Source organism: Mustela putorius, unplaced genomic scaffold (genome assembly GCF_011764305.1).
Source record: "Mustela putorius furo isolate JIRA1106 unplaced genomic scaffold, ASM1176430v1.1 tig00000198_pilon_pilon_pilon, whole genome shotgun sequence".
Lineage (NCBI taxonomy): Eukaryota > Metazoa > Chordata > Mammalia > Carnivora > Mustelidae > Mustela > Mustela putorius.
In genome coordinates this window covers 6941036-6954701 of record NW_025421311.1, presented here as the reverse complement: position 1 = coordinate 6954701, position 13666 = coordinate 6941036, and the positions used below count along the sequence as shown (strand labels likewise).

The 13666-nt window shown below is 39.6% G+C and overlaps 1 long non-coding RNA gene across 2 annotated transcripts in view; it reads right to left on the bottom strand.

The window, feature by feature from the left end:
• Positions 1-4190, bottom strand: part of LOC106007050 — a 42253-nt gene extending 38063 nt beyond the window's left edge. For both annotated transcript variants that reach the window (XR_006605964.1, XR_006605965.1), the window contains exon 1: positions 4151-4190. This is a non-coding gene — a long non-coding RNA (uncharacterized LOC106007050). The remainder of the gene's footprint in view (positions 1-4150) is intronic.
• Positions 4191-13666: the final 9476 nt, after the last annotated feature.

The following is a 13666-nucleotide window of genomic DNA, read 5'->3' as shown; positions in this document are numbered from 1 at the left end:
ACCACAAGCTTCTTTTATCATTCAGATACCTTATACTGAAAACTAAGAAATATGAACCAGAGAAAGTTGTGTCTTGCAAAAAAAAAAAAAAAAAAAAATCCCAGAAGGCATTTGTTTTATGTGGGGAGCATAAGGATTGACTACAATAGAAAAGCTTGTGAGGTCTCACTTGTTCCAAGATGTATGCATGCAGCAATTATTCTATTGACGACAGCCTGTTTTTATGATAATATATGACAAGCTATTCTGAGCCCATTCCACAGAGCATGGTATGATGCTTACAGTCTTCCCCAGGACCTCAAAGATAGACATTTAGTCCCTTGACTGGAAAAAGCTAAGGAATATAGGCATTTTTAACAAGAGAGATAAAGAACAAATCACTGGAATCGACAATGAACTAGAACTTGTCATTTGCAAGTGAAGGATTATCAGAGAGAGGTATTGCTGGGCACTCTGACTTCGAGTCCAGATTATCTTATTTATCTCAGTACAGATATGTCCTAGTGAGTCTTAGGATTGTGTATATGGCCCAAAGGGAGGGGGTCCTAGTTATTTTACAGTTTACCAGAAGAGGTTTTCCAACTCTGACCTTGAATTTGCCTTTGAGTCGCCAAAAGTCTTCAAGCAACTCGTCATGTGTCACGTGAGCACTGTCATTTTGGTTCTTAAGGCTCTCGTTGTTGGAGGGTACATCACACATTCATTTGACCTTAGAAATAAGTTAATGTGGTTGTTCTACCTGGGTGAGTATGCATGAAAAGAAAGCAGAAATATGTGTTAAAAGAAGACGTGCTTCCTGATCTTATAGAGATGAAACCTTATTCTTGTTTCACTCGAGTTTGGTTACAACTTTAAACCGAAGTTCTAGCCACATGGACAGAGTAAAAATGCCTCATTGAAATGTGTACTTGGTTGCTACCTGCAGTCACAGTTTCCAATATTTACTAGTTATTTTATGAAAGGTGATTTTAGTCCTCAAGAGCAGGATTTTTTCCCCCTTACTTATTTTCCCTCTACTTCATTTTTCTTAGAAGATATAATTTGAGCAAATAATTTGAAGACAGGTAAATAAATGTTTGGCTGAGCAGCTGAGAGCCAAAAGTTGATTAATATCCTGGTCTTCTGGGGAAGCCGAGTAACAAAAATACTTGATGACGTAAAACAAAACTTAAAGACAGGTGTAGAAGTCAAGCTAGAGGAATATAGATAGAAAAGAAAACAAAACCAAGTGTGAGCTCCCGCTTCAGACACACCCGACTTGCATAACACACGCAGGTGCTCATTCAGGCTAACTGGTGTACACACTCAAGTGAGGTGGTCACGTATGTTTGGTTCTACATATTTCAGAGGCCCACGAAATGGGGGAAAGAATCCCCGATGAGAATCTCTTGAAGGTAAAGAGAAAGCAGTTACTCAGTGGCTGTCTTGACTGTGCTTGACCATGAGGCAGGAGGAGAGAGTCAAACTCTGTCTCCATCCGTCTGTCTGTCATGCTGGATGGAAGGGTATGGTCTGCGTCTAGACAGCTGAATTCTCTGGAGTCAGGTGTGCCTAAGCTAGAACTTTATTGGTCTCTGACTTGTGCTGTTCGAAGAACAGAACTTTAAAAATCTACTTATCTCTGTTATTTTTAGAAAGGAGGAGAGTAGTGTAAGTATCTGAAAACATCAGATGCTAAAACATCATTTTATTTTTGGCTTTTTAAACACGACCCTGGGACTTTAAAACAGAATCCAGTGTGTTTTGTTAGAGATGTTGCAACCAGTCACGACCAGCTGGCGCAGCGGAAAACGGAAAGTCACCAACAAAGGGAATTCTCAGTGAGAGCAAAGAGCTGAGGGAATGTCCTCACATCTGCTCACTGAGTCCTTTCAACGCAGTGTCAGTCGGACCAGATACACTTCAAAGTCCATTCCAAGACCCCAGGGTTAAGCAGGGTAGTAATTTCTCCTCTAAACCTCCTGTGTATAAACATGTAATCATTCTTTACCTGTCTATAGAGAAACCAACTTGCTCACAGCCCCAATTCCACTGATGGGAGGGGGTGGGGAACTAAACAAATTACGTAACAACACATCGCCGAAATTTAAATTCTGAGTAATTAACCCAAAGACTAAATTCTAAACCAGAAGGAAATAAGGTACTTTAAAATGGCAAAATTAAATTTGTTTGCTTGTTTCTTTTTCTTTCTCTCTCAATCTCTCTCTCTCTCTCTCTTTTTTTTTTTTTTTTTTGAGAGAGAGACAGAGAGAGACAAAGAGCTCACTCGTGAGCCGGTGGGGATGTTCAGTGCAGACCCCAGTGAAGGGCTTGATCTCACGACCCTGAAATCATGACCTGAGCCAAAATCAAGAGTTAGACCCTTAACCTACTGAGCTACCCAGGTGCCCCTGATTTGTTTTTTTTCTTACAATTGAATATGAATCTACAATTATCTCAAAATAAAAATTTAAAATTTAAAAAGCATAAAGAGAAAAAAAGCAATAAGGATTCTATATCTAGTACTTAGAACCTGGCAGATAAAAAGCACTTAATTTTCTTGAATGAATGAATAAGACATGAATTTGAAACAAGTGAATGATTCAGAAATTGATATTTATTTAAGATTCATAAATCTTAAAACTTCTGGGAGAGGTAGAAATTTTCCTCTTCTATTTTCTACAAATATTTTAAGGTCTCTTCCCCTCTCTGTTCATTCTTCTTGTGGATGGACCATGGAAAGATTGTTAGAATGTGCTTGAGACCACAAATTGCTCATAGAAGCCAATTAGAAGATTTTCATTTTCCCAAAGAAATTTTATTCAACCTGTCCTTCCTTCCTCATTGACGATCATAGTTTCATGAATTTCTTCTTGCTTTGACATACTTGAGATCTGGGTCTCCGCTGGCACAGAGCACAGCAGCCACCAAAGCCCACTCCAAACGTCCATATCGAACCCGGGTTCCTGTTTTATGTCATCTAGCACCTGGGGAGGCTTTGGGAGATGAGTATTGTTTGGGGGAAGCAGGGTTATACTTTTGACCTGCTTACTGATGGGATTACCTGTGGGGACTCGCTCCGTTCTTCTCCCTCTCTAAGTAGGGAAACAGTCTTGTTGCCAAGGAGACAGACAATCATCAGCTAGGCTACAGAAAGAAACCAGATCCCCGAGAACTCATCCTGGCGAGCAGGGCTGTGTCCATCCATACGACTCTGAGGCCAGGGCAGTCTATTTTTCAAGTCATGAAAGAGCTGACTGGATTAATGATCGATTTATGCTTCTGAGGGAATCGGTATAAAACCATACCCAATAGTCACAGGGATGAGAGTGAAGGCCTGCCGGTCAGTGTGTCTTACAACTGAGGCAGCAGCTCCCTCTAGTGGCCAGAGTCTGAGCTGCAGAATGAAGAAAAAGGGCCTCTTGGAAATTGCACAAATCAAAGCTAAAAACCCACCACCAACAAAATAGTTTCTTTTTTGAGGTAGGTCCCAAACTAGCAGCATCTGATGTTCATGTGATGTACATTTTCAAGGCTTATAAAATAAGTCAGGCTTTATAGGCGCCAAGAGGTGATGGTGAGAGCGTGTGAGGTTATGGTCCGTAAACAGTGAACCAGATGGAAAACTCTCTAGAGGCCTGTTTGCCTTTGAAGCTTCTCCTCCAGACCCGCTTTAACCCCTGCGCTGTCAGATCTCCCAGTTCTCCCCAGTGAGTGCAGCCCATCACAGGCACGTTAAGAATTCAGTGCATTTGCCCTCATAGAGATCTGTGATCTGGTATCAGGCTTGGATTTCTCTGTGAAATTAAGTCAACAGATTCCCTTTCCCAACGGAAATACATTCCAAGCCCCGTTCTTTAAATGCAGAATTAAAGGCCATTAAATGTTAAGCATCACGGAGAGGTTAACATTGGTTAGGGCAATAAGCCTGCCCAGCTCAGCCCAGCTCAGCTCCTCGCTTAGAACCCTTGTCTCTGGGGCCTGGGGCTGGGTGCCTGGGTCCGTTGGGCAGACTCTTGGTTTTGGCTCAGGTCCTGATCTCAGGATCATGGGAGACTGTCATTGTATTAGAGACCTTGATTAAAGTAGAGACTCCTTCCTACTTTTGGTATTTTTCAAAAAAATTAATTAAAATAATTAGACTTTAAAAGTTACAAGCAGCGGCACACACCTGGGTGGCTCAGTCGATTAAGCGTCGGCCTTCAGCTCCGGTCATGATCCCGGGGTCCTGGGACTGATGAGCCCTGCTCCGTGGAGAGCCTGCTTCTCCCTCTGCTGCTCCTCCTGTTCGTGCACTCGTGCTCTGTCAAATAAATCAATTAAAAAAAAAAATCTTTAAAAAACGTTAAAAGCGAAGACAAGCTTTTAAGAATTAAATACCTAAGAAAAATGTATGTGCTGTACCTAATATTATTTAACTTCAAAGCTTGATAATATCATTAGTTGAATAATATTTTATTACTCATTTAAAGGTTACGTTGGTGTCAAAATCCAGGAAAGTGTACATGACTGAGGATTTGGTGTTGCTAAGTGTTAAGACTTCTGTAAGGTCTGTTGTGAAAGAAACATTTTCTTCTTAGTCTCTCTGATACTTACTTTTGAAAGGTACCCTTATATCAGGAAGAAGGCAGACACGCCTACAGATCAAATTTTAAAATTCCGACAACCTATCAGAGTATCTGGCACATGATAGGTATTCAACAAATCCACTTCTCTTATTTCCATTCTCCTTTCTGAATCTAAGAGCCTAGAAGCTACCCTGTTTTATTTCCCCAAATCAGATGAAAATATTTTTCGTTCTTCCTCCCTCCCACCCGCTCTTTCTTCCTACCTCTGTCCCTCTTGCAAGAGCTACCTCCTCCTCTACCTTCTCTCTAGCTGGGCTCAGTTGGAACCTGTTTAGAAAAATTAGTCATTACTAATAAACCTTGGGTATTTATGACTTCTAGCAAGCCCTCGATCAAGAAGTATTTAGACCTAACATGTGCTAGGTACGGTGCTCAGAGCTGTTGGAGAAAAGAAGAGTAACAAAAACTGTAAGACTACGTGGAGGTAGTAACTGGCTTGTGTAACGAGGGATCCCTACAGTTCTTTGAGAAATGACACTCCGGTGTTCAAGTTCTCCATCCCTCTCCCTGGCTGCTCCATTCTAAGTAGAAATTGGTTGTAACTGAGTCCATCATAATGTCCCCATTATCTTCTTTCTTTTTTATGTATTTAGCTTAAGACGGCTAATACAGGATAATGTATCTTTACTTTTTCTGATGCTGTTGGACGAGAAGAGGAAAAAAACCAATCCTGAGATTTGGATTCCCAGCTGTTACGTAATAAATACATACACGCACACACGCACGCTCACAACCTGAAAGTCTTTGAACAGAAGAATACTTGTTTTGAGGCTCTCATTCCAAATGTCCTCCTTATATGTGTCATTAAAAAATCCAAAACTCATGGTTTTGGGAAAATCATCTTAATTTTAAATATACCTTTCAGAGATATCTTCTTACCCTTCTGCTTCTCTTTCTCCCTTTCTCCCTCTCTCTCTCTTTCACACACACACACACACACACACACACACACCCTCTTAAATCATTTAATTTCATACCCTTGCATTGGTACAGGTTCAGTAGCAAGCTTGGGGACAGAGCAGAAAAACGGCCATTTAGCCTAAGAAACCAGGTTGCAGCTTTCCTCTACCAAGAAACAATCGTACATAGATGAGAAAATACTGAACAATTCTGACAGTAATCTAATGTTATCCATTTAAAAGTCATCTGACAGTTTTAAATATGGAGATTGTATTTTCTCATCCACATCAAAGGATATTAACACTTCTACAATTCCTTATGGCTATGTCAATTTTGATGCGCATACTGCCTTTCTAAAGTGAAACTCAGCAGAAAAATATTCATAACAATCAGCAAGTTTGGACAAAACAACATTACTTTTTTTTTTTTTTTTTTAAATAACAACTGAACAGCTTCTTAAATCATCAAAGTGTACCTTCACTTTTGCCCTTGGTTCCAGCTCTAACTTGAATCTGCAAGTACTTCCTTGCCTAACTCTAGAAGCACTGCCTTGCAGTTTGAAGGTGAGAGCTCGGGACCATTGTGTCCCTCCAGGGCCAGCGTGTTTCTCAAGGTATTTGCTCAAAGTCCTGTGGCCAACTGGATTGGAGCAGAGCCTAGAATCCCTGCCTGGGACACTCGAGCCAATCTTCATGCTGAGCTGTTCCCTCAGTACCCGAGGACTCAAGCCTTCCCCAGTTTTTCCTCTGAGACCCATTCAATATTGTAAAAGATACACGTGTGGAAAGGGAATGTGCTCCAGTATTAGAGCAGGAATGATAAATTCTACCCTTAGGTTCTCGGGCACAGAAATAGAATTCTCCAACACAGACATAAATAAGACATTAATGGGACCGTCCAGTGTTGAGCACAGTGCACACTATACTCTCTGTAATAAATTGTACTGATAGGAAAAAAAAAAGTACAATAGGAACAGGAAACTTTGCAGCAAGACCCAAACCAGACAAAAGAATGGTGAGTCTTCAGTAAGAAAGCAGTAAGTTATTTACTTAAGATACTCATAATTAAAACCTTGTATTACTTTCTGTTTACTTAAAATTATTACACGAGCAGAGCAACACGATTCTGTAATTTGCTCCTGATCCTTACCTGCTCCTGGAAGGCTGACAACCTACTCTGTTAGAGAAAAACGTTGTATGAATATGTTCCTTCTTCCATTTTATTTCCATAAGCAGCAGTTCAGGATTTTCCCTTGTGTCTCATTCAGACAACTGAGAATTCACATGTAGTACTGAATATCTCTCTTCGTAAAACATAAATGACTTGACTTCCTTTGCTAACTTTTTCAATTCTCCAAAAATTGAGGAAACCGTAAGGAACTGGTTTCCTGAAACTCAATTCTACGCAACAACGAGAGAGTTAGTGTGGGACGAGATTTCTGAAGGGAGGCTTAGCTGGTTCTATCTGCATTTTATGCTTTGCTTCAGGAAATAGTCGCCCAAAGCAGAGAAATCGGAAGGCTAATACGCGTGGATAAAAGCACACCAAGGACCAGTAAACCATGTTGCAAAGGCAGGTGGCTTAAGAAGAATGATTGAGGATTTGTTTAAAAGTGTTAGCATACAGTTAAGAGCATGTCACCCTCGCATTCTCTCAGGCCAGAAATACAGGAAGTTCTGAGGACAGAAGAACTGAGGACAATTCAGAACAGTCTTCATGGAGGGAAAACTCCAGTTCACTCTCACGAGTAAACTCCAGCTTCAGCCGGAGCTCAACAGCCTCTTTCGAAAAGGTTTCATATGCAAGCTGGTTGGAGGGAACATGTGGGAAATCCCAGAAACGTCGTTCTTATGGGTGCTTCCTAGAAGTTGTATCAAATATAGTTGTCCCAATGTTGTCGAATATTAAAAATGGAAGAAAGCTCATTCTACTTAGTCTCTTATTCCGACTTTACCAAAGTATCCTACATACCGTTATTTCCACATTTCTGACCATTCCAATCACGAGCACGAATGAAGTGTGTGCTCTTAGCATTTGCTAACTGGGATGGACGTTCGGGTGGAGAGAGATCTAATGCCCCCTCCCTTGTCCAACATTAAAACCATTGTCCTCTTCCTCGCTTCTCTGATCTGGCTCCTTCTATCCCTCTTCCCCTCCTTACTGCTTGTAAACTCTTACGTCTTTTAAAACCTCTGCTTGAGGGGCACCTAGGTGGCTCAGTGGGTAAAACAACCAACTCTTGATTCCAGCTCAGGTCATGACCTCAGGGTTATGGGATCGAGCCCAGCCTCGGGCTCTGTGTTTAGTGTGGAGTCGGCTTGAGGGTTCTCTCTCTCCCTCTCCCTTTGTCCCTTCCCGTGTCTGCAATCTCGCTCTCTAAAATAAATAAATAAATCTTAAAAAAAAAAAAATAAAACCTCTACTGGAATTTCACCTTCTCTGACATGTTTATCCAAATTCAGCCAAACTGACAGCTCCCATCCATGTTTCCAGAGACATAGGCCCATGTTGCGTATTATGACATTTTTAATGCTCTAGTATACGTATTTGTCTCTATGCTCTACCTCCATTAGGTGGTTAGATCATGTCTGGGTTGTCTCTGAAACCATCTCCAATGCAAGGTCTCATGAAAAATTTGATGACCGTTTGTCTTTGAGGAGCTTACTGTCCAGAAGAGAACATATTTCAGACAACCAAAAATCATAGGAGGCAAAAATTAATATGTTGATTCATTCAACACATTTTTATTAATTGCCTCTTTTGGCCTAGGGATAGAAGGGAATGCAACAGATCTGGGAAATTCTGCCTTCATAGAATTTAAAGTCTGGGCTTAGAGACGGCTACTAAGCACTAAATTATACAGATGATTTGTGAGGAGTGCAACAGTAAAGAAGTACAAGGTGCCAGGACTGGACCAGGTGAACACTGGAACACCGCGTTCAAATGCCCCGAGGTGATACAAGCTTGGTGTTTGGAGAAACTCACGGGAGACTGATGTCCTTGATGTGGGAATGGAAGGAAAAGATCGGCGAGAGATTCGTCTGTGGAACCGGGTGGGGGCTGGATCACGTAGGGGCCTTTCAGTCATGCAAAAATGTCTGGAATTTATTTTAAAATCACTAGAAAATTACTCAAGGCTATCACGTGCTTCATGATCACATGCAACATGATAAAAAAATTTTTTTTAAGAAAAGATTTTTCCAGCTGCATGTTGAATATTGCCTGTGGAGAGATAAGTTAGCTGTGTGAACAGTGATGGTAACCTATGACGGTGTGATGTGTCAGTCGCAATGGAGACCAGTGGATGACCCTGGTGGACATTTAGGAGCTAGATTTCACAATACGGAGAGATCAGTTGGGTCTACGTGTATGCACTTGTGTGTGTGTGTTGTGGGGATGGGTACACGGTGTTGGCTAAGTGGTGGAAGCGTGAGGAAGAAGAAAACGTCAAAGATGACTCCTAGGTCTCTTAACTAGCAACTCTGTGAATGATAGCATGTTTTTAAATGCCTATGTGGAAAAATTTAAGAAATGGAGGGCTGTCAGCCCCAACCTCACCCATCAACCTTTTCAATCTGAAATTCCTATAGAGTATTCAGGTGCCTCCTATAAAAAAGCAAGAGACCCTGGTGATGGTGGTGATAGTGAATTTTTTAAAACGGGGGCAGTAAGGATTGTTGGGACACCAACTTCTGGCAAGGAATGAGACTTAAGTGCATTCAACTTGCAGGGGAAGGGGCTCTTGGAGCAGGTATTGGGGGCATGGAGGCCTGAGGAAAGAGAGCCAAGGCGGGTCTTCCTGGCTGGCCTGTGTAATAGTTTTGTTGAAGAGTGGGGTGGCCCTAAAAAGGATGTATCTTACTGTCTCCAGAGAAATGGACTCAGCCACTGTGTCACTGTAATCAAATCTATTCTCCTGTGCTCTCAGCTGAGCTCTTCCCCATCATAACGATCTTTCCAAACTTAAAGAGTCTCTTTGGGCTTCACTGTCCCTGTTATTCAATTTCCTGCCACTTCCCCTGAAATATCTAATTCCTATGCCCATAATGTATTGTCTGTGACTCAGCCCCTCTTGCTAATTAACGTAATACATTTAAAAAAGTGTTTCAAAAAGTTTTAGCTCTCTGCCACCCCCGCCCTCCACTTCCCTCCCTCCCACACGTTGAACTAAATATAAACCCGCTGAATCCCTCTCTAAAATGCACAAGATGGCAGTAGAGGAACTCCTTCCGGGCAGTTGGAAGCGCTGCGCAAAGAGAATGCATATGAAAAACGGTCAACTTCCAGCTCCCTACTGTTACCTGAATTAAAGGCAGAGAGACTATAAAAGAGAAAAAGTAGCACAGTTAGCTAAATGCTGCTTCATCAATTCTGTCTGCTTGGTATTCCTATCACACAGGGAAAAGGTTTTCCAAGTTCACTTGTCTCTTGTTTAATGAAGTAAATGCATTTCTGTTTTCTTTTTAAGCCATAAAATTAATTTTCATTAAATAAACCCTATTCTTTCCTTATTGAATTTCATTACTACATTGGGGAGATAGTCCTTTAGGAAAAAAAAACTGTTCATAATATTATTAAATCATGGGAAAGCAGCAAATCTTTAGAAATAGCTCATTTAAAGGAAAATAATAATCTGCCAAAACCCACAGACAGTAGTATAAAAAGTACTTACAAATATTTCCAAAATATCAATAACATTGGGCTATATTCCAAGTAAGTAAAAAAAAAAAACAAAACATTAAGAAAGAAAATATGGTACATTGCCAGGTTCTTTACAGGAAATGATCAAACTTACACGACTATTCACTTCTTAAAATCTTTAGTAGAAGTTTGGTTCAATGTTTCCACAGCGTTGAACTGCCATATCCCCCTTTAAACTGTATATTAAATGTAATTCATTAAAAATTTTTTTTTCAGTATATGAATTTAGGCTATTTCCAGCTATTAACTCATGATGGCTCTTCAATGTCCAAAGTAAGGCTGTATTTATTCACCGTATGGTACATGTTTCTTATTGGGTGAGGACATTTTTCCTAATATTTGCATAATATGGCACAGTACACAGAAAGCTTTTTGTCACATATGTTATCGCATTTAATCTTACAATAATGTTTTCTAGGGATTATTAATATCCCCAATTTACAGATAGGAAGAACAAAGGACATCATAGAGGCTATGTAACTTGTCCAAGGTCACCCACATTTTAAGTGACAGAACTTTGACATGAACCGAAAGTTTTTTGATTCAAAATAATAGGATCTTTCCACTACCACTCACTGAATCTCAAACAATTAGCATACTCAAAAAAAATTATGTTCATTTACCAAACCAAACCAAACCAAAACACATACAGAGACCAAAAAACAATGGCGCACTGTAGGTGGCCCTCTGAAGATAGACAGGGAACGCACTGTGGAAGGCTTTATAAAGCAAGGAAGAGGAGCTTTATTTTAAGGGCAATGGGAAGCCAACAAAAGGTTTTAAGACAAGGCATGACACGATTTGCATTTTATAAAAGACAACTCCAGGTACAGTGCAAGGAGGAGTTTTGAGGCAGCAAGAGTGGCCTTGGGGAGGTGGGGGAGGCAGCTTGGCCAGCCGTTCTGGAGAAAGAAGTGGTTTTGGGTGGTGGCCGTGGGCTTCATGAGAAATGGGCAGATCTGAAAGACATGCTGGAGTTAGGAAGAACGGCCTTGATGGTTGACTATAGACTGGGGATAAAGGAAAGGAGCGCGTCAAGGATACATTTTAGGATAAGCTTCTGGGTGATTAGAGAAACTGAAACAGAAAATACTGGAAGAACATCTGAATTTTCCCTGAAATGTTACTTGACTACCATTTAATTAATTAATAAAAAATTCTTGTTAAGAGAATGTCTTGTATAGTTTAAATTGCAGATCAGCAAGGCTTATACTTCTTTGCCTGAAAAATTCTTCCTCTTGTCTACCCCATTCTACAAACCAACCCTAATCTGTCTCCTTCAAGAAACCCTGTTCAGTTTTCCCAGCTGGAAATCTGTCCTTTGTTGTCCCATGGCATCGTGTCTGAACCTCTGGCTTAGCTACTGACACACTCTGCCTTTACTTTGGTGTTTGTAACTATTGACTTAACCAGACTAATTCTCTTGCATAGCATTAGAATAAATAGACAGAATAAATACTTGAATTAATAGATTTAAAGTTCCACTTTTCTTCCATTTTGCAGTAAGTAAAATGGTCTGCTGACTTAGAAAGGGGAGATTCAACATTATAAATAAGAAATTTAAGTCAAAATGGGGGAAAGGAGGGTATTAGGAGACCCTTGAAGCTCTAATCTAAAAGAATTTAGGTTCTAGCTCTAGACGCTTTATAGACCAGTTTAAAGACATCACATGTGATCTCAGAACTATGAGGGACAATCTTTTAGAAATCATAGAGCATGCCAGTAGCCCCATATTAATATAAATGGGAGAAGGCTAAAATTTTAATGAGGAAAAGAATGTTAGGCTCCAGAAATAAGAAGTCACTAATTTTTATTTAAATCACAGAACAATAAATTCATTCCCCATTTATTTATTTTATAAAAATCAACTGACTACTGAGGATATAAAGATGAAAAAGAAGGAAGACACAATCTCTGGAGGAGAACCAGAGGCTTCAAAAAATAAATGTAATATGATGTAGCCTGTATTCTAACAGATGTATGCCCACTCTGCTCTATAGTAAAACCAATGAAAGAAGAACTAATTCTGTCTGAGCCTGTGGTCCCGCGTAGCCATAGACAGGAAGTGACATTTGAGTTGCCCTTCAAATAATGACTAGGAATTCCCCAGTAGTCAAATAAGAAGGAACATCACAGGTATGCAGAAACGCATAATCAAATTACGAGAGAATTGCAGTGCCTGTCTGGGTAGGTGGAACAGAGCATGTGTGGGAGAAAATGACATGGGGTAAACCCAGAAAGGTGGGCTAGAACTGAGAGAGAGAGGGTCTGGCCTAGGAGCCACAGTAAGAGACTGCAGCTTGAACATGCAGAAAATTTTAGAGCTCACTTAAAAAGCACCCGGTTTACAAAGGTACAGGAAAAAAAAAAATGCAGCAATGAGAAAGAATATAGCGATGTGGGTGAGAACCCACAGGACCTGGCACAGAGGCATGTCCAATAAACACTGAATGAATAGACGTAGGTTCATAAAGAAGTTTTTCAAGAATAAGATTTATAATCTTGATGACAGAAAATACATGAAAAACAATAGCTTTTCTTTATACCAGAAGTGAACAACTGAAAACTGTATGGAAATTATGTCCTTCACAATAGCAACAAAACATAAACTTAAAAGAAAGGAATGAAAACCTACAGGAGTAAACGAAATAGTAAGAAGTGATATAGAAGATCACTTAAATATTTAGAAAAAACATGCTGTGTCACTGGATGAAAATATTTGGTATTTAACAGAGATCAAATGCTTATAATTTGTTTAGTATTTTAATGTTATTTCAGTGAAAATCACAATGACATTTTTTTCCATGTGAAAAAGTAAAGAGTTTAAACGTTTTCTGGAGGAGGATTAAAATGATGATATACAGTTAATTTCATACAGAACAACAACAGCAGCAACAAAAATCACTAATGAGGAGGTCTTCTCTTTCTTGACATCAAAAGATGTTACAAAGCTACAAAAATAGAAAGTGTGGTACCAGAACAAAATCAGACACACAGATCACTGAAAAGTCGTAAAGAAGGCAGAAATAAACTTATGTAAATAAGAAGTCATGGAAAATTAGAATGAAGTTGAAAATACAAGTGAAATGAAGGTGAATTAGAAGTGAAATGGTTTATTTAAATCACTCTGACAAACTTTGTTAGCCACAATAAAAGATTGTACCCAAGCATCTAAATAGAAAAATTCATAAAATAGACATCTTAAATATGATTACTGGTTTTAAGATAATTCCATTGTTCTAATTGAAGAAAGGCTTGAATTAAGAATTATGGAGTTGAAAAAAAACTGGTTGATGATTTTACAGAACATACAATTTGTGATGGTTCTTGGTAGCTACCCGTTTTAGCAATTATCTTAATTTATTGAAATTCAGTCATGTAAATACTTATAAGCAACATACCAATTTTAAAAGTATGCATCCTTCTGGGTATTATTAATTCAGAAGAATGACTTGACT